This window comes from Tamandua tetradactyla, chromosome 7, assembly GCF_023851605.1.
Source record: "Tamandua tetradactyla isolate mTamTet1 chromosome 7, mTamTet1.pri, whole genome shotgun sequence".
NCBI lineage: Eukaryota > Metazoa > Chordata > Mammalia > Pilosa > Myrmecophagidae > Tamandua > Tamandua tetradactyla.
Genome location: NC_135333.1, coordinates 166,145,467 through 166,167,406, shown reverse-complemented (window position 1 = coordinate 166,167,406; position 21,940 = coordinate 166,145,467). Strand labels below are relative to the sequence as shown.

Sequence of the window (21,940 nt, the reverse complement as noted above, 5' to 3'; positions counted from 1 at the left end):
CAAGAAGGAAACTATGAAAATATCAAAGTACTCATCCCCATCTCACACATTCTCCCAACTGATTCTGGACACAGCTTGTGAGATTAGTGTGACCATTACTATGTTAAAACCAGAGGAATTGTTTCTTTTCCTCTTGCTGCTCTAACTGAAATATGAGTCACTGCCCCTCCCACCTCCATTAATGGTGGTCCTTAGTGTACAGCTTTTGATAATTAGCGAGGCTTTGCAACCATGGATAGCTGTGTTTCTGTTTATATCCTATGACCCGATCATATATGGTTTTTTCCATTAAAAAGATCTGTTGAGGTAACAAGCACAAATAATAATCACTAAATGCATTTTACCATATAGAAAACGAAGTAAATGCTAGAACAAGAGTTAAAGGGACACAAGTAGGTACAAGCAAGCTCCTTCCTTATGGAGTCAACTGTTACTATTACCTAACATAACAGATCAAGGTTCAAGAAGAAATTTATCAGGGACATTTTCTTAGGGATGAAAGGCGCTTTTTTTAAAATAATATTTTTTAAAAAGAAGTTGTAGGTTTACTGAAAAATCATGCAAAAAATACAGAGTTCCCACACGCACACACACACACACACACACACACACACACACCATTATTAACACTTTGGATTAGTGTGGTAACTTTCTTACAATTAATGAAAGATAATACCATAATTGCAATATTAAACTATAGTCCAGAGATTACATTAGGGTTCACTGTATTGTACTTTCTTATGATTTAAAAAAAAATCATTCTAGTTAACATATGTACACTTTAAAATTTCCCCTTTTAATCATATTCAAATGAATAATACAATGGTGTTAATTTATATTCACAAAATTGTGCTACCATCACCACCATTACCAAAACTATCCCATTATCCCAAACAGAAATTCTATACCAATTAGACTAACTCCTCATTCATTATCCCCCACCCTGGTCCCTGTTAAACTGTGTTCTCTTTTCTGACTCTACGAATTAATTTATTCTAATTGTTTCATATCCGTGAGATTGTACAATATTTGTTCTTTTGTGTCTGGCTTATTTCAGTCAACATAATGTCTTCAAGGTTCATCCATGTTGTTGTAGCATCAGAACTTCATTCCTTTTCATGGCAGAATAATATTTCATTGTATGGCTATGCCACATCTTGTTCATCCGTTCATTGGTTGATGGGCACTTACATTGCTTCCATCTTTTGGTAATTGTGAAAATGTTGCTATAGATGTAGCAAATTTCTGAATATTGGCATACAAATGTCTGAGTCCCTGCTTTCAGTTCTTTTGCATATATACCTAGAAGTGGGATTGCTAATAATTTTAGACTTAACTTTCTCAGAAACTGCCACACTGGTTTCCACAGCAGCTGCACTATTTTACATTCCTGTCAACAATGAACAAGTGTTTCTATTTCTACACATTCTCTCCAAAATTTGATTTTCCTTTTTTTTTAATAGCGGCTATTCTAGAAGATGTGAAATGTTATTTCCTTGCGATTTTGATTTGCACTTCCCTGAGGCTAATGATATTGAGCATTTCTTCATGTGCTGTTTGGCCATTTGTATATCTTTTTTTAGAGAAATGTCTATTCAAGTCTCTTGCCCATCTTTTAATTGAGTTTGTCTTTTTGTTACTGAGTTGTAAGGAATTCTTTATATGTTCTGGATATTAAACCCTTATCAGACACATGGTTCCAAATCTTTTCTCCCATTGTGTAGTTTGTCTTTTTACTTTCATGATGACACCCTTTTATGCACATTTTTAATTTTGATCAAGTTCCATTTATCTATTTTTTCCTTTTGTTGCTTATGCTTTTGGTGTAAAGTCTAGGAAGCCTTGTTCCAACACAAGATCCTGAAGATGCTTGCCTATATTTACTCCTAGAAGCATTATAGTTTTGGCTCTTATATTTAGGTCATTGATCCATTTTGAGTTAATTTCTCTATTGTATATGATGGGAGGCATGTATCTACTTTCATTCTTTTGCATATGAATTTTGGTTTTCCTAGAAGAGACTATTCTTTCCCAATTGAGTGGACTTGGCACTCATCAAAAGTCATTTGGCAGACGCCAGCAGAAGATAACGGATCACGCTCAGAAAATTGAAAATATGGCCCAGTCAAAGGAACAAACCAATAGTTCAAATGAGATACAGGACCTGAAACAACTAATGCTGAATATACGAACAGAAATGGAAAACCTCTTCAAAAACGAAATCCATAAATTGAGGGAAGACATGAAGAAGACATGGGCTGAACATAAAGAAGAAATAGAAAAACTGAAAAAACAAATCACAGAGCTTATGGAAGTGAAAGATAAAGTAGAAAAGATGGAAAAAACAATGGATACCTACAATGATAGATTTAAAGAGACAGAAGATAGAATTAGTGATTTGGAGGATACAATATCTGAATTCCAAAAAGAAACAGAAACTATCCGGAAAAGAATGGAAAAATTCGAACAGGGTATCAGGGAACTCAAGGACAATATGAACCACACAAATATACGTGTTGTGGGTGTCCCAGAAGGAGAAGAGAAGGGAAAAGGAGGAGAAAAACTAATGGAAGAAATTATCACTGAAAATTTCCCAACTCTTATGAAAGACCTAAAATTACAGATCCAAGAAGTGCAGCGCACCCCAAAGAGATTAGACCCAAATAGGCGTTCTCCAAGACACTTATTAGTTAGAATGTCAGAGGTCAAAGAGAAAGAGAGGATCTTGAAAGCAGCGAGAGAGAAGCAATCCATCACATACAAGGGAAACCCAATAAGACTATGTGTAGATTTCTCAGCAGAAACCATGGAAGCTAGAAGACAGTGGGATGATATATTTAAGTTACTAAAAGAGAAAAACTACCAACCAAGACTCCTATATCCAGCAAAATTGTCCTTCAAAAATGAGGGAGAAATTAAAACATTCTCAGACAAAAAGTCACTGAGAGAATTTGTGACCAAGAGACCAGCTCTGCAAGAAATACTAAAGGGAGCACTAGAGTCAGATACAAAAAGACAGAAGAGAGAGATATGGAGAAGAGTGTAGAAAGAAGGAAAGTCAGATATGATATATATAATACAAAAGACAAAATGGTAGAGGAAAATATTATCCAAACAGTAATAACTCTAAATGTTAATGGACTGAATTCCCCAATCAAAAGACATAGACTGGCAGAATGGATTAAAAAACAGGATCCTTCTATATGCTGTCTACAGGAAACGCATCTTAGACCCAAAGATAAATATAGGTTGAAAGTGAAAGGTTGGGAAAAGATATTTCATGCAAATAACAACCAGAAAAGAGCAGGAGTGGCTATACTAATATCCAACAAATTAGACTTCAAATGTAAAACAGTTAAAAGAGACAAAGAAGGACACTATATACTAATAAAAGGAACAATTAAACAAGAAGACATAACAATCATAAATATTTATGCACCGAACCAGAATGCCCCAAAATACGTGAGGAATACACTGCAAACACTGAAAAGGGAAATAGACACATATACCATAATAGTTGGAGACTTCAATTCACCACTCTCATCAATGGACAGAACATCTAGACAGAGGATCAATAAAGAAATAGAGAATCTGAATATTACTATAAATGAGCTAGACTTAACAGACATTTATAGGACATTACATCCCACAACAGCAGGATACACCTTTTTCTCAAGTGCTCATGGATCATTCTCAAAGATAGACCATATGCTGGGTCACAAAGCAAGTCTTAACAAATTTAAAAAGATTGAAATCATACACAACACTTTCTCGGATCATAAAGGAATGAAGTTGGAAATCAATAATAGGCGGAGTGCCAGAAAATTCACAAATACATGGAGGCTCAACAACACACTCTTAAACAACAACTGGGTCAAAGAAGAAATTGCAAGAGAAATTAGCAAATACCTCGAGGCGAATGAAAATGAAAACACAACATATCAAAACTTATGGGACGCAGCAAAGGCAGTGCTAAGAGGGAAATTTATTGCCCTAAATGCCTTTATCAGAAAAGAAGAAAAGGCAAAAATGCAGGAATTAACTGTCCACTTGGAAGAACTGGAGAAAGAACAGCAAACGAATCCCAAAGCAAGCAAAAGGAAAGAAATAACAAAGATTAGAGCAGAAATAAATGAAATTGAAAACATGAAAACAATAGAGAATATCAGTAAGACCAGAAGTTGGTTCTATGAGAAAATCAATAAGGTTGATGGGCCCTTATCAAGATTGACAAAAAGAAGAAGAGAGAGGATGCAAATAAATAAGATCAGAAATGGAAGAGGAGACATAACTTCTGACCTCACAGAAATAAAGGAGGTAATAATGGGATACTATGAACAACTTTACGCTAATAAATACAACAATTTAGATGAAATGGACGGGTTCCTGGAAAGACATGAACAACCAACTTTGACTCAAGAAGAAATAGATGACCTCAACAAACCAATCACAAGTAAAGAGATTGAATTAGTCATTCAAAAGCTCCCTAAAAAGAAAAGTCCAGGACCAAATGGCTTCACATGTGAATTCTATCAAACATTCCAGAAAGAATTAGTACCAACTCTCCTCAAACTCTTCAAAATAATCGAAGTGGAGGGAAAACTACCTAATTCATTCTATGAAGCCAACATCACCCTCATACCAAAACCAGGCAAAGATATTACAAAAAAAGAAAACTACAGACCAATCTCTCTAATGAATATAGATGCAAAAATCCTCAATAAAATTCTAGCAAATCGTATCCAACAACACATTAAAAGAATTATACATCATGACCAAGTAGGATTCATCCCAGGTATGCAAGGATGGTTCAACATAAGAAAATCAATTAATGTAATACACCACATCAACAAATCAAAGCAGAAAAATCACATGATCATCTCAATTGATGCAGAGAAGGCATTTGACAAGATTCAACATCCCTTCCTGTTGAAAACACTTCAAAAGATAGGAATACAAGGGAACTTTCTTAAAATGATAGAGGGAATATATGAAAAACCCACAGCTAATATCATCCTCAATGGGGAAAAATTGAAAACTTTCCCCCTAAGATCAGGAACAAGACAAGGATGTCCACTATCACCGCTATTATTCAACATTCTGTTAGAAGTTCTAGCCAAAGCAATTAGACAAGAAAAAGAAATACAAGGCATCAGAATTGGAAAGGAAGAAGTAAAACTATCACTGTTTGCAGAAGATATGATACTATACGTTGAAAACCTGGAAAAATCCACAACAAAACTACTAGAGCTAATAAATGAGTACAGCAAAGTAGCAGGCTACAAGATCAACATTCAAAAATCTGTAGCTTTTCTATACACTAGTAATGAACAAGCTGAGGGGGAAATCAAGAAACGAATCCCATTTACAATCGCAACTAAAAGAATAAAATACCTAGGAATAAATTTAACCAAAGAGACAAAAAACCTATATAAAGAAAACTACAAAAAACTGCTAAAAGAAATCACAGAAGACCTAAATAGATGGAAGGGCATACCGTGTTCATGGATTGGAAGACTAAATATAATTAAGATGTGAATCCTACCTAAACTGATCTACAGATTCAATGCAATACCAATCAAAATCCCAACAACTTATTTTTCAGAAATAGAAAAACCAATAAGCAAATTTATCTGGAAGGGCAGGGTGCCCCGAATTGCTAAAAACATCTTGAGGGAAAAAAACGAAGCTGGAGGTCTCGCAATGCCGGACTTTAAGGCATATTATGAAGCCACAGTGGTCAAAACAGCATGGTATTGGCATAAAGATAGACATATCGACCAATGGAATCGAATAGAGTGCTCAGATATAGACCCTCTCATCTATGGACATTTAATCTTTGATAAGGCAGTCAAGCCAACTCACCTGGGACAGAACAGTCTCTTCAATAAATGGTGCCTAGAGAACTGGATATCCATATGTAAAAGAATGAAAGAAGACCCACATCTCACACCTTATACAAAAGTTAACTCAAAATGGATCAAAGATCTAAACATTAGGTCTAAGACCATAAAACAGTTAGAGGAAAATGTAGGGAGATATCTTATGAATCTTACAACTGGAGGTGGTTTTATGGACCTTAAACCTAAAGCAAGAGCACTGAAGAAAGAAATAAATAAATGGGAGCTCCTCAAAATTAAACACTTTTGTGCATCAAAGAACTTCATCAAGAAAGTAGAAAGACAGCCTACACAATGGGAGATAATATTTGGAAATGACATATCAGATAAAGGTCTAGTATCCAGAATATATAAAGAGATTGTTCAACTCAACAACAAAAAGACAGCCAACCCAATTACAAAATGGGAAAAAGACTTGAACAGACACCTACCAGAAGAGGAAATACGGATGGCCAAGAGGCACATGAAGAGATGCTCAATGTCCCTGGCCATTAGAGAAATGCAAATCAAAACCACAATGAGATATCATCTCACATCCACCAGAATGGCCATTATCAACAAAACAGAAAATGACAAGTGCTGGAGAGGATGCGGAGAAAGAGGCACACTTATCCACTGTTGGTGGGAATGTCAAATGGTGCAACCACTGTGGAAGGCAGTTTGGCAGTTCCTCAAAAAGCTGAATATAGAATTGCCATACAACCCAGCAATACCATTGCTAGGTATCTACTCAAAGGACTTAAGGGCAAAGACACAAACGGACATTTGCACACCAATGTTTATAGCAGCGTTATTTACAATTGCAAAGAGATGGAAACAGCCAAAATGTCCATCAACAGAAGAATGGCTAAATAAACTGTGGTATATACATACGATGGAATATTATGCAGCTTTAAGACAAGATAAACTTATGAAGCATGTAATAACATGGATGGACCTAGAGAATATTATGCTGAGTGAGTCCAGCCAAAAACTAAAGGACAAATACTGTATGGTCCCACTGATGTGAACGGACATTCGAGAATAAATTTGAAATATGTCATTGGTAACAGAGTCCAGCAGGAGTTAGAAACATGGTAAGATAATGGGTAATTGGAGCTGAAGGGATACAGACTGTGCAACAGGACTAGATACAAAAACTCAAAAATGGACAGCACAATAATACCTAATTGTAAAGTAATCATGTTAAAACACTGAATGAAGCTGCAAAAAAAAAAAAAAAAAAAAAAAATTCAGTTGGCCATGGATGTGAGGGTTTATCTGAACTCTCACCTCAATTCAATTGATCTAAATGTCTGTCCTTTCAAAAGAACCACACTGTTTTGATTACTGTACCTTTGTAATAAGTTTTAAAATAGAGACGTACGAGTCCTCCAACTTCATTCTTATTTTTCAAGATGTCTTTAGCTATTCAGGGACCCTTACCCTTCCATATATATTTGATGATAGGCTTTTCTGCAAAGTAGGGTGTTGGATTTTTATTGGAATTGCACGACGTCTGTAAATCACTTTGGGTAAAATTGACATCTTAATATTTGGTTTCCCAACCCATGAACATGCAGTGTCCTTCCATTTATTTAGGTTTTCTTTGATTTCTCTTAGTAATGTTTGATAGTTTTCCATGTATAAATCCTTTACATCTTGCCTAGATTTATTCCTAGATAATTGATTTTTTTAGTTGCTATTATAAACAGAATTTTTTCCTTGATTACCTCTTCAAATTGTTTATTACTGGTGTATAGAAACACTGTTAATTTTTGCATATTGATTTGTATCCTGCTACTTTGCTGAATTTATTAGCTGTAGTAGCTTTGTTGTGTATTTGGATTTCCTATGTAGAATATCATGTAATCTGCAAATAGAGAAAGTTTCACTTCTTCCTTCCCAATTAGGACACTTTCTGTTTCCTTCTCTTGCCTAATTGCACTGGTTGAAACTTCTAGTACTATGTTGAATAACAGCGGTGACAGTGGGCATCCTTATCTTGTTCCTGATCATAGAGCTGTGGGTTTTTCACATATGCTCTTTATCATGCTAAGGAAGTTTTGTTCTTCTATTAATGGTTTATAAGTGCTTTTTGGCAAGTGGGGATGCTGGATTTTGTCATATGCCTTTTCTGCATCAATTGAAGTGATCATGTGGTTTTTCTCTTTTGTTCTATTAATGTGATGTATTACACTAATTGATTTCTTAGATTGAGCCACCCCTAAAATGCTTGGGATAAATCCCACTTGATCAGAGTGTATCATCTTTTTAATGTACTCGTGGATTCGGTTTGCTAATATTTTGCATCTATAATCATTAGAGAGGATTTTTGCATCTATAATCATTAGAGAAATTGGTCTGTAATTTTCTTTTCTTATGGTATCTTTATCTGGTGCTGCATCACTAGGGTGATGTTGGCCTCATAAAATGCTCCTTCCTCTTCAATTTTTTGGAAGAGTTTGAGCAGGATTGGTGTTAATTCTTCTTGGAATGTTTGGTAAAGTTCACCAATTATGTCATCTGATCCTGGGCTTTTCTTTTTGGGGAGGTTTTTTTATCACTAATTTAATCTCTTGTTATTGGTCTGTTGAGATATACCATTTCTTCTTGATTCAGAGCAAGTATTTGTGTGTTTCTAGGAATTTGTCCATTTTGCCTAGGCATTCTAATTTGTTAATGTACAGTTGTTGATAGTATCCTCTTGTTATCCTTTTATTTCTGTGGGGTCAATATAGTGTTACCACTTTCATTTCTGATGTTACTTATTTGTATCCTCTTATCTTTTTTCTTTGTCAGTCTAGCTAAGGTTTGTCAGTTTTATTGATCTTCTCAAAGAACCAATTTTCATTTTAGTTGATTCTATTGTTGTTTTTTTAATTTAATTTATCTCCATTCTAATCTTCATTATTTCCTCCCTACACTTGTTTTCGGTCTAATTTGCGCTTCTTTTTCTAGATCTTTCAGTTGTGCAATTAGGTCTTTGACTTGAGATCGTTTTTCTTTTCTAATGTAAGTATTTAGAGCTTTTAGTTTCCCATTCAGAACTGCCTTTGTCACATCCCCTAAATTTTGTTTTCAATTTAAGTTGCCTCAAGATATTTCCTAATTTCCCTTGTGATTTTTTCTTTGACCCATTGGTTGCTTAAAAGTCCATTGTTTAATTTCCGCATATTTTTGAATTTTCCAATTTTCCTCTCTTATTGATTTCTAGTTTGATTCCATTGTAGTCAGAAAAGATACATTGTATGGTTTCAGTATTGTTTAACTTACTGGCACTGGTTTTGTGACCATATATATGGTCAATTCTGGAGAATGATCCATATGCACTAGGGAAAAATGTGTGTTCTGTTGCTGTTGGGTGAAATATTCTATATATATATATATCTGTTCAGTCTAGTTACTATATAGTATAGTCCAAGTCTTATATTCCCTTATTGATCATGTCTGAGGGTCTATTCATTATTGAAAGTAGTTTATTAAAGTCTCCAACTATGAGTGCAGAACTGTCTATCTCTCCCTTCAAATCTGTAAATATTTGCTTCTTATATCATGGGACTCTGTCATTAGGTGCTTCTATATTTATAATTGTTATGTCTTCGAGTTGAATTGACCCCTTATCAGTATATAGTGGCCTTTTTTTTGCCCCTTGTAACAGGTTTTGGCTTAGAGTTTATTGTATTTGATATTCGTATGCTACCCCATCTTTCTTTGGGTTACAGTTTGCATGGCATAGGTTTTATCCATCCTTTTATTTTCAATCTACTTTTGTCGTTGAATTTAAGGTGATTCTCTTATACATAGTATTTAATTGGGTCATGTTTTTCACACTCATTCTGCAATCTCTGCCTTTTGACTGGAGAATTTAATCTGCTTACATTTAAAGTAACTGCTGATAATGCACAACTTTCTCCTACTATTTTGCTATTGATCTTCATAACTCTTGCCTTTTTTGTCCCTCAATTCTTCCATTGATGCCTACTTTCATATTTACTTGATTTTTTTTGTATTGTACCATTTTTAGTCCCTTGTCATTTCTTTATGTATATATTTTTTCATATACTTTCTTTGCAGTTACTATAGGTCTTACATATAACTTTCTAAATCTATAACACTCATTTTATTTAATACCAATTTAATTTCAATTATATACACATAAACCGCTTCCTCATCCCACCTTATTGTTGCACTTGTTACAAATTATATCTTTGTACATTGTTCTAGTTTGCTAGCTGCTGGAATGCAACACACCAGAGACGGATTGGCTTTTAATAAAGGGATTTATTTTGTTAGTTCTTCAGAGGAAAGGCAGCTAACTTTCCACTGAGGTTCTTTCTTACGAGGGAAGGCACAGGATGGTCTCTGCTGGCCTTCTCTCCAGGCCCCTGGGTTCCAACAACTTTCCCCGGGTGACTTCTTTCTGTATCTCCAAAGGCCTGGACTGAGCTGCGAGTGCTGAGATGAGGAATGCTGAGCTGCTTGGTTGTGCTATGTTGTGCTCTCTCATTTAAGCACTAGCCAATTAAGTCAAACGTCATTCATTGCAGCAGGCAGGCCTCCTAACCGACTGCAGATGTAGATCAGCAACAGATGAGGTTCACCTACCATTGGCTCATGTCCACAGCAACAGAACTAGGTACCTTCACCTGGCCAAGTTGACAACTGAATCTAACCACCACATACATTGTATGTAGAAAACCATAGATTTATCATTAATTCTTATGCATTTGCATTGTAGAATCAGTAAGAAGTGAAAAGTGGAGTTACATAACAAAAAATACAATGCAATGGTACTGTATAGGTACCATAGGTAAATTTATACTTACCTATGTGGTTACCTTTACTGGAGTTCTTAATTTCCTTATGCTGCTTTGAATCATTGTTTTGCGTCCTTTCCTTACAGTCTCAAGAACTCTCTTTAGCATTGCTTGTAGTAGTTCTAGTGATAATGAACCCCCTCAGCTTTTGTTTATCTGGGAATGTCCTCATCTCTCCCTCATTTTTGAAAGGCAGTCTCACCAGATATAAAATTCTTGGTTGACAATTGTTTTCTTTCAGTACTTTAAATATTTCATCCCACTGCCTCCTTGCCTGCATGGTTTCTGATGAGAAATTGGCACTTAATCTTATTGGGACGCCATTGTCCAAAAAACACTGCTTTTCCATTGCAGCTTCAGAACTCTCTCCTTATCTGCAGTATTCAACAATTTGACTACTATGTGTCTAGGTATGTTTTTCTTCTAGTTTATTCTCGTCTGGGGCATGTTGGGCTTCTTTAATGTACATATTCATGTCTTTTATTAAATTTGGGAAATTTTCTGCCATTATTGCTTTGACTATTTCTTCTGCCCCTTTATTTCTTTCTTCTTCTGTGACTCCCATAATACATTTATTGGTGTGCTTGATGGTGTCCCACAGGTTCCTTAGGCCCTTTCATTTTTTAAATTCTTTATTCTTTCTGCTCCTCAGTCTGAATCATTTAAATTGCCTTGCTTCAACTTCACTGATTCTGTCTTCTGCTAACTTCAAACTACTTGAAACCCCCTAGGGAATTTTTTATTTCATTCAATGTGGTCTTCAACTCTAGTATTTCTGTTTGGTTCTTTTTAAAAATTTTTATCTCTTTATTGAGATTCTCATATTGTTCATTTATTATTTTACCAATATTCTTTAGTTCTTTCTCTGTGTTTTCCTTTATCTCCTTGAGCATATGGAGAATAATTTTTTAAAAGTCTTTACTTGGTATGTCCAAAGTCTGGTATTCTTCATTAATAGTTTCTGGGTTTTTATCTTTCTTCTTTTGATGGGCCATTATTTCTTGTTTTTCTTTGGATGGGCCATCATTTCTTGTTTCTTTGTTTTTCTTGTAATCTTTTGTGGCACGCTATAAATTTTAGTATTACTCTTGGATTTTGTCCCTCAGTTTTCTGTTCCTTCAGTTTGTATCCAGCTATTGTTATCACAGAGATTTCCTAGAGTGCCAAGAGTCCACAAAAACCAACCAACCAAGCAAAAGGCCTCTCACAGTCTTTGCAGATTGGCTCTGTGCTGGCTTAGGCTCTCCTCCAGAGTTTTGCCCTCCTAACAAAAGGTGAATGTGAAGTTTAGGGTCCTTTCCATTTTTTCTAAGCCTTCTTCTTGTCCTGAGCTTGTGCTTACTCATAGCCTTAGGAACTCCCCCATCTACAGGAATTTGAATATCCCCTCTACCGCCTATGAATTAGCCTTTCTCCTCTTCCTAGGTGCCTATTATATGACTTAAAGCAGGTCATCCTTTGCCCCAGGCCACTTTGATTTAGTGCCCAGGCCACTTATGCTGCTTTAGCTGTCAGCAAGATGCTTCTGCCTATAAGCAAGTGAGCCTGGGATGAGTTTCCTGTTCAGTCTTTCACGATGCTACCTGATAGATTGGCAACAACAAACAGACATCCCTGTATGCACCTTGGTGTTACTGTACCCCCTCCAGAACAGGGCCAGGGACCCACATTGGGAGTGTAGTCTGGCTCCACACCATGTCAGGGAATGGATGGTGGAGAGGCCAGCAAGGGCACCTGAGCTGCTCCTACCACTTTTTTTTTCCTCCTACCACTTTTAAAGCTGCATTTTTAAAAATTCAGTTGTTGCCAATTGCTACAATCCTTTAACTATTTTCCAAAATTTTGAGGATGATGGCTTTGCCAGTTCTTGCCAGTTGTTAAAAATTCTGTATGATCCATCTTGGTCCAGCCCTTTTCAGGGACAAGAGTCTCTAAAAAGAATTCTTTAGCATCAGAGCTTAATGTAGATAACAGATATGTAACCCCAGGTCCACCTTTGGAAGACAGCCATGACTATAACCCTGCCTTGGCACCTCTGGGCATGGTGGAATAGATCAGAGAAAGCAAGACCTTTGCTGAAAGCTGAGCCAATCTGACTTTCTCTCCCTGGATTTTTTTTTTTTTTTTTGGTGGGGGGTGCATGGTATAGAAATCAAACCCAGGTCTCCTGCATGGAAGGCGAGCATTGTACCACTGAACCACCCATGAATCCTCTCCCTGGATTTTGGATTGGAATCTGGAGGCTGACCCTGAGTTTGCCACTATCTGCACCTGAGGACATGCAAACTTGAGAACTGCAGGATATCAGCCCCATGTAGGAGAACTTGATAAAGCCAACACATAGAGAGAGAATGAAACAGAGGTATAGACAGAAGCCAAAAGGGAAGACCATATGTGTCCAGAAGAAAAGAGCTTGAGATTGGCTGCTTGTTTATTTTCAAATTTCTGGTTCCTGTCCATTATTGAGGCTCAGCAAACTTCACAGTTTCCATGGGACATCCCATCACTCCATTACCTCTCTTTTCTTGCATGTGCAGGCACTGGGGTGAGAATTCTGCCTGCTGAGCCACTGTAGCCCGCCTCCATTACCTCTTTACTCCATCCTTTTGTGTGTTTAAGTCTTTTGAGTGATGTGACAGGCTGTTTGTTGTCCTGTAAATCTTCATTCTCCCCTTGTTCCTGGGTACATGACTGCCTAGCTAAAAACATTTGCCAGCCTCTCTGGACCCTTCTGGTCTTTTCTGGCATTGCCCTCATCACTGCTGTGCTGGTTATTTTCTGTCCTAGCTTCCCTTCTGTACTTTACTTCTCTGGCCTGTTCTGTTACAGAATAGGCAGTTCTCTATGGACTACCTCACCCAGCTCCCTTGTTACAGCTTCTGGGTGGCTTTAATATTGTGAGTTACCAGTAAGAGACTGGAGGATGGGAAGCGAGTTGGGTCCTAGTATTTATTCCTCCTGACCCCTCCCTGCCACCTGATCGAGGCACTCCTCTTGGACATAGATTCTGTTGGGCAGCCTTCTGTGGCTCCAAATCCCTTTGGTCTCCAGAAACACCGTTCCATCCCCCTTGCTCTGCAGGGTCACAGTGGAACTGGCTTCCTGCTATTGTTTAGCCAGTGGCACTTCCTCATCTTTGTTTTTATGTCATTAATCCTGCCCATACCTCTGTAAAACACAGTCTCTTCACGAAGCTTTCATCAGTTAAGCCCTATGTGTGTGCCACCTGTTTCCTGCCGGGTTCCTTACTACTCCACCTCCTGCATTAGCTTCCCATCACTGCTGTAACAATGCACCACATAAACCTGGTGGCCTAGAACAACACAAACTTATTTTCTTACAGTTTTGAAGGTCAGAAGCCCAAAATGTGCTTAATGTGCAAAAATCAAGATGTCATCAGGGCTTCACTCCTTCTAGAGGCTTCTGGGGAGAATCCCATTTCCTTACCTACCTTTTGCAACTTCTAGATGCTTCCTGCATGCCTTGTCTTGTGGCCTCCTCCTTCATCTTCAAATCCAGCAGTGTAGCATCTTCAAATCTCTCTCTGACCTCTGCCTCTGTTGTCACGTTGCCTACTCTGACTCTTATTCTCTTCCCTCCCTCTTTTTTTATAAGGGCCCTTGCAATTACATTGGACTGACCTAAACATTTCAGGATAACCTCCCATCTCAAGATCCTCAATTAACATAGCTGCAAAGTCCCTTTTGCCACGTAAGTTAACATATCTACAGTTTCCAGATAAGGAAGTGGACATCTCTGTGAGGCCAATGTTTTACTACTACAGCTTCTTTCAAGGCAAGACATCCTTCTGTTTCCTTTCCCAATACTCTGTCCCCCATACTCTATATTTTACCCGAGCATTCCCTCAAGTTTTGTCTGTTTTGTGTCCCATTTTCTCAACCGTTACACCTGACAGGACAGTTATTATGAGAAATTAACTAGTATTATTAGGTCCATAGTTGATAATGTTTTTTGTGCTGTTCTTCCCACACTGTGTTCACATTTTAACTGGATCCCTAATGTCCCAAAGGAGAAATTGATGACAGGGCTCTTAGATACATAGGGAGGAGACTGTAGGTGCTGGGGCTGTCTTACCTAAAGATTATAAACTTCTTGAGGGACAAGTCACTGCCATTATAGAGTTATTGGTTAGGAGCTTGGGCTCTGGATTCAAATCCTGCCTGGGTTTAAATCCTCACTGCCTTATATTAGTTGTATGATCTTGGGCGTGTTACTTAACCTTTCAATATTGGTTAGAATATAGGTCAAGATGCTTTAACAAAAAATAGCCAAAATACAGTGATTTGAACAAGGTAGAAGTTTATTTCTTGCTTATATAATAATGTGGAGATAGACCCAGGGAGGCACATGGCTCTGCCCACAAGCTCTTCCAAGGGCCAGGTTCTTCTGTGCTACTGTTCTGCTCTTCCCCAGCCTCTTATTCCTATCCTCATGGTCAAATCTGGCTCACTGCTGCCCCATGCCCGTCCCAGCCTGGGGTCAAGGAAAAGAGGCCATCAAGGGCAAGGAGAGCAGGTCAGTTCCTTTTAAGGGTGGAGCCCTAAAATTGCAGCCATTGTTTTCACTCATATCCCGTTGGCCAGAATTTAGTCACATGGCCACATCGAAGTATAAGTGAGTCTGAGAAATGTGGACTACTCTTGGGCAGCCATATGCCCAACTAAAATCCATGAGATTCTATTAATGATAGGAAGAGAAAATGGAAGTTAGGGAACACCAAAAGTCTGCCACATTCTCTGTGACTATTTCTGTCTATAAAATGAAATGGTGGTTTTGATCATTAAATGTAACACATAGAAAGGGATTAGACTACTGTGCAGCATGTGGGGCTTAATAAATGCTAGTTTATATTACTATACTACATTGCTCCCCAGCTCCCCTTCATGCTTGGGTCCGAACATCTGCTCCAAGGTACATGTAGGCCATGAATGGCCCAAGGATTCTGAAGGCTCGTTCCCTTGGGTTTTGACCTCTTGGGGTGGATGGATTGGTGGGTGTAAAGGTACAAGGACAGAACAGACCATCTGCCACCCACACAGGACCTGGCCCACCAAAAGTAGTGAACAAATGTGTGTTGTGATGAATTAAATAATCTTTTAATGGCGAATGACACATCATTTTATGAGCATGGAGCAGGCTTAGCCTGGAGAGGAAAGGAAAGAAGCTGAAGAAAGAGAATGATGGCAGGAAAAGAAAGACAAAGGAGGGAAATGAGGGGACCAGAACCTGGACTAGCACCTTTGTGTGAATTCGAAGAAAAAAGGGTTCTTCTTCCTCAACACATGTTATTGCACCTACCACAGCATTATCCGAATGTGCAAATGTATGATATGATCGTTACCCCCAGAACTGTTCAGTTTACAACCTATATTGCCAGTTCTAGGAGTCATACAAAGGTGGGGGGCAGGGAGGGGTTGGGGAATAGGGAATAAGAAAGTAAGCCTACACTGGTATTAAGTTTGAAAATGAGGGATTAGAAAAAACAGAAAGATGAGAAAAAAGAAAAGGTTTGCCACAGTAGCATGAGGGCAATGACGGGAGAGAAAGAGGCTTCTTCAGGGCTTAATGGGGCTGTTTGTTTCTTTGCGCATTTGAGGCTTGAGTTTGAAGGGAAAGAAAAAGTCTCACATGTTTATGAGTAAGGTACTGCTGCCACCTGGTGGCCGCATCTAAATCCGTTTGTTCCTTCTTTCACTCAAAAAAATATCTATGGAGCTCCTATGGAAGGCAGTATGCTGAACAAGAAGAAGAATATTGGTGAAAATTGATTGTATGCTTCCGATGAGCTGAACCCTAACCTATATGCAAGAATTATTTAAGCCTCACTACAATCTTATGGGGTAGGTATTATTATCTTTCATTGAGGAAGAAACAGAAATACAGGGAAGTTGCATAACTTGCCCCAGCGCCCAAGCTGGTGAGTCAGATCTGGAACCAGGGAGTCTGGCTCAGAACCCTCTTGACGGACAAGTTCTGTGCCCTCAAGGATCTTATAATTTCTTTTTTCTTTTTAATAACTTTTTTACATATCGTATATACAAAGCGAAGAAATAAAAAAGCAATAGTTTCCAAAGAACCCCTCAACAAGTAGTTACAAGACAGGTCCCAGAGTTTGTCATGGGCTATCATACGATCCTCTCAGATTTTTCCTTCTAGCTGCTCCAGAATATAGGAGGTTAGAAGGCAGAAATATTTTTTATCATCACAATCGACTTTTTTTTTCTTTTTTTGTGAAAAATGACATATATACAAAACAACACATTTCAAAGTACAGCACCACAATTTGTTGTAGAGCATACTTAGTTTGGTATGGGTTACAATTTCACAATTTGAGGTTTTAACTTCTAGCTGCTCTAAGATATTGGAGACCAAGATGTAAATTTAATGATTCAGCAATAATATTCATTTGTTAAATCTTACCTTCTCTGTAAAACTCCATTAACACCTTTGGTCTATCACAGTTTCCTTTTAATTAGAGGAGTTGGGTAAAAAACTGATAATATGAAATGGCAGTACATCATTTTATTCCTTATGGATTCTGTTTTAGGTTCAACTTTAGGTACCTTTCCTTTCAGCTAAAAGAGGCCACATTCAACTGACTGAATATAAGTTAAGGTACCAGTCTAAGTACCTTAACTGGGTTAAACAGTTTTACAAAATATTAAATAGTTAAATAGTTTTGTAAAAGGCAGAGCAGGAGAGGGAAGAGAAGGAAAAAAACTATGGATCTGTGCTGGTCGCATGTGGTTGTTTAAATTTTAATGAAAACTAAAGAAATTTTAAGATTCAGTTTCTTCACTGCACTAGCTACATCTCAAGAGCTCAGGAGCCCCATGTGATTGCCGCTAGTATATTAGACAGTGCACACAAAGAACATTTCCATCACTGCAGAAAGCTCTACTAGACAGCACTGCTACAAATCCCTTATCCTGGAGAAGGGGGTTTCCCTGCAGCTGGTCCAGGCAGAGAGGTTGCCCAGAGATCATGTTGGAGCTGGGGGTCTGTAGGCCATTGACAAAGTTGGAACACATAAACATAATGACCCCTGAGCACCATAGATGGTGTCTCTCCTCCTTTCTTACCTATCCCAGGGACCAGCTGAATTTGGAGGTTGTGCCAGTTTGAAAGTATTTTGTATCCAAGAAAAACCATGTTTTAATCCTGAGTCAATCTTGTGGAGGTAGCTGTTTCTTTTAATCCTGATTCAATACTGTAGGCTGGAAACTTTCGAATGGATTTCTCCATGGAAATGTGACACACCCAATTGTGGGTCGTGACCTTGATTAGATGGAGATGTGACACCACCCTTCTAGGTGGGTCTTGATCAGCTTACTGTACTTCTTTAAAAGAGGAAATATTTTAGAGAGAAACTTCAGAGCTGACAGAAATAACAGAAACCTTAGAACCAACAGAAAATTCACAGCAAAGTTGACACAGATGCAGACATGTAGAGAATAGAGACAGGGATATTTGGAGATGCTTGGAGCCCAGCAGACATGAGATGTTAAACAAGCCAGAACCTGGAGAGAGCCAAGGGAAGCCAAGAGATGAAAGCTAGCCCTAGAGAAGCAAAGCAAGGAATACCCAAAGGAACAGAGGCTGAGAGCAAGGGAGCCCGGGAGCAAGGGACCAGCAGGGGCCAGCCACGTGACTTCCCAGCTGACAGAGGCTTTCCAGATGCATCAGCCTTTTTTGAATTAAAGTACCTTTCCCTGGATGCCTTAGCTTGGACATTTCTAAAGCCTTAGAACTGTAAACTTGTAACATTAAATTCCCCTTTATAAATGCCCTTCCCGTTCTGGTATATCACATTCCAGCAGCTTGCAAACTAACACAGAGGTGTTGAGCCTAACTGGGTTAAAGGGATTTGGCTCCTTTTCTATGTAAGGTGATGGGCAGCTACGCTTTGTTTATCCTTGCCACTGGGTGCTGGAGCTGGTTGTTGGGTGCTGCTGGTCATATCTTGAGTGTATCCTTATGGGTGTCTTCTTGGCTGGTATAAGAAGACAAGGACAATGTCACCTCCCAATCTCCATCTCTCTCAGGGCCTTTGCCCAGCAGTTGCCAGCACTGCAAACTGATTCAGGCTGACCTCTGAACTCCCAGCCCTCTCTACCAAGACCTGAGTGTGTTGTTTAATAAAAGCTCTTTTTTTGGTGATAATCATGTTTATTAGCTCATATATGACCTCCTTTTTTCACTCGTGGCAAACTGGCAGAACTGAGGGCTCTAGATAGACAATCACCAGCTACAAAAATAACATTTTAATTAAGGCTAATTCCTGAAGAGAAGCTTATTAAAACACACACAGACAGAAAGACGCAGCACAAGGCGACACCCAACTTTAAGCGTCCACCCGTTCCGTATCGCTGCCCTGTCCAGTCCTTCTCCCTCTGGCCCTCTGCCCCTTCCCTTTCAGGCTCCGTCTTCAGCACTGCTGCGTCCCTTGATCACACTAAGTCCATTCGCCTTCCTACAGATGTCCCTGCTCTGGTCTCAGTTTCCTCCAACCACACTGCAGCTAAATTCATTCAACAAATAGTTAGGAAGCATGTACCGCCCTCAAAGAAGTAGAGTCTAGTAGGAAGATACACTGACAATAATGAAATACATCAAAGGATAGAAAGTTCAAACTAACTTGAGCTGAAAGAGGGAATTTGTAAGCTCATGAAATCCAAGAGTGTGTTTTGAATTTATGTGGGACATGACCTAGAGGCTCAAACCACGTCCTCCTCTCTCCATCTCTTTCTTGCTCTCATCATTTCAGAATCCTTTCCGGCCACCAGGTGAAGACAAAACAGCTGCCACAGCTCCAGGCTGAGGAGGGAGTCACGCACTTCCTCTCAGCTCGCATCCCAGGGTTCACGCTGATTGGACCAGTGTGGGTCATGTGATCACCCCAACTAGTGCCTCCCACATTGAGAGCTCTGATTGGCTCGCCATGGATCACATGGTTTCCCCCTGCGATGGGGAGAGGTGATTGAAGAACTGTTACTGGAGAAGGGAAAATTCTTGCTGGGTAGACAAGAAATAGCAACTGTCCCTACAAAGGATATGCAAGAGATGGTGAGAACCCGGAGAAACATGTGCCTGGCCCTGTATGCAAGTGGCAGAAGGCTTCAGAGCTCAGGGTAAAACCTGGGTGGCTCTTGAAACAAAGAGCAAGTTGCTGGGCAGGCAGGGGAAAGGGTGTGAGGACAGGAGCCAGAGGATCCCAGCATCAAGACTGAACCGTGTATCCATATTTCTGTACCCAGCAAGTGATTAAAAGCCTGGCTCTGGAGCCAAATTGCCTGGTTGGAATCCCAAGTCTGACAGTTACTAGCTGTGGGCACGCTTGGCAGGTTACTTAATCTTTCTGGTCTTCAGTTTCCACACCTGTGTAGATAGTAATATCTACAGGGATTGCTTTCAGGGTTAATGAAAATGAGTTAGTATGTCTAAAGCACTTAGAACAGAGTCTGGCATTTAGAAAGTGCTTTTAACATTGTTAAAAAATACAATAAAACAAATTGAGTGTATTGATTAATGCTGTGCTATGACCTAGTTTCTAAAAATGGCCTACAATTATTTAGTGCCATGCAGTACAAATTTGGTTAAAAGAAAAAAACTACTAAAGAACAACACATTACCTTTCTTCTCATGGTAATTTAAATGAGCAACAATACACAGCATGTACAAACCAGTGCCTTCTCATATATAAATTGCCAGCTATGTAGTAAAACTGTTGTCAGACTGTTAAACCACAGTTACGTATTTTATAGAAAATGTAGTTACTCTTTCCGTTTTTTGTTTCCTAAGGTCTAATCTTGGCAAACTTATGTTAGCAAAACATTGTTCAACTTAGCGCACAGAGACCCAAACAACCACAAAGGAAAGTATTTCACAGAATGTGCCCAGGGCCCACTCTGCCTTGTGTTAATTTTGTAAATGTCAATCCTGAAATTGGGTCGGTGTCTTGTTCTTCCTAGTTGGTGTTTTACATTTTCTCAATTGTGTAAATGTTAGGTACTTGGGCCAGATATTCCCATTATATTTGACTCTTTGGAAACCTTCCAACCTCCACCCTTAAGTAACAGTGACTTTCAATATGGTCTAAGCAAAAGGAAGTGGAGCTCAGCAGTAACGTTTCATGCAGCGAGGGGGGAAGAAAGGAAGTTAGAAGAAAATGAAAAACAAAAAAAGGCTGTGTGAAACCAGAATAAAGGGCAGTAGGATCAGCTCTGCCCTGGTTTGAATCCCGGCTCTGTCGGTTCCTAGCTGAGTGACTTGAACAAATTACTTATCTGAACCTCAGGTTCTTGCTCTGGGAAATAGTAGCTGGGCTCAAAGAAGGCTCCTGAAGGTCACGATTCATGGCTTTGTGTGATCACCTCTATCATATCAGGATGGATCTGTGTGACCAGTAGAATAAGGTGGAAGTGGTGGTATGTCCCTTTCAAGGCTCAATAATGTGAGCTTTAGGCCAAAGGGTAGCTTTCCAGTAGCTGCCATTTTCTTCACTTCTAGGGGACAGGAGTGGACTCTTGATCACCAAGCCAAGGTGGAATGGACAGCCCCAATGCCACAGGGCTCTCGTGTCAAATGTGATGCATTCATTCTTCTTTGGAAGCACATCTGGAGGCTCAAAGGGTGTGAGTTATTTTTCTGAATTTGCTTTTGGTTTCTGACTTTGTTCTCACAGAACAGATGTGCCAATTAACCATCCAAACTTGGCACAGTCTTTCAGGAGGGCTGTGGGGTGAACATGTGTGCAACGGTCAATTTTGTGCAGGCAGAAAACATTAAATCACTGTATTTACGTAACTGGTCTGCTTCATGAGTATGGCTTGTGTGATGTAATTCTATTCTGTTGTCCCTTTATTCTGAGTGAGCTAGTCTTTCCCCTGCCCTGGGTAAAACTTTGTGTGGGCTCATGACTTTTCTGGACACTTAGGTAATTCAGGATTCTGTGGTCACTTTCACAAATTGCAGCCTGTCCAAATTGTAGAAGTCCAATTCCTTAATATTCAACATGTCAATCCGCACTCAAAACTAAGGCTTCCAATTCCCTTGGTAAGGTTTTTTCCTGAAATCTCATTAATATGGGTGGACACATTTCAGTTCCAAAGTTTGTTCACTCCACAGTCCCCGGGAATGTGGCGATGTTCTCAGCTTCCTTCTGCATTGCCCCTTCAGGTGGCCCTACTGGACAGAGCCTCAGATAAGTCCACTCCAGCT

At 39.0% G+C, this 21,940-nt stretch overlaps 1 long non-coding RNA gene across 2 annotated transcripts in view; it reads left to right on the top strand.

Annotated features, from left to right (window-relative positions):
- LOC143642827 (uncharacterized) overlaps positions 1-21,493 on the top strand; it is a 30,194-nt gene extending 8,701 nt beyond the window's left edge. Inside the window, exon 3 of one of the 2 annotated variants that reach the window (XR_013155916.1) lies at positions 21,230-21,493. This is a non-coding gene — a long non-coding RNA (uncharacterized LOC143642827). Of the gene's footprint in view, positions 1-19,487; positions 20,276-21,229 lie in introns of those variants that run through there. The other variant, XR_013155914.1, reaches the window with a different exon arrangement.
- Positions 21,494-21,940: the final 447 nt, after the last annotated feature.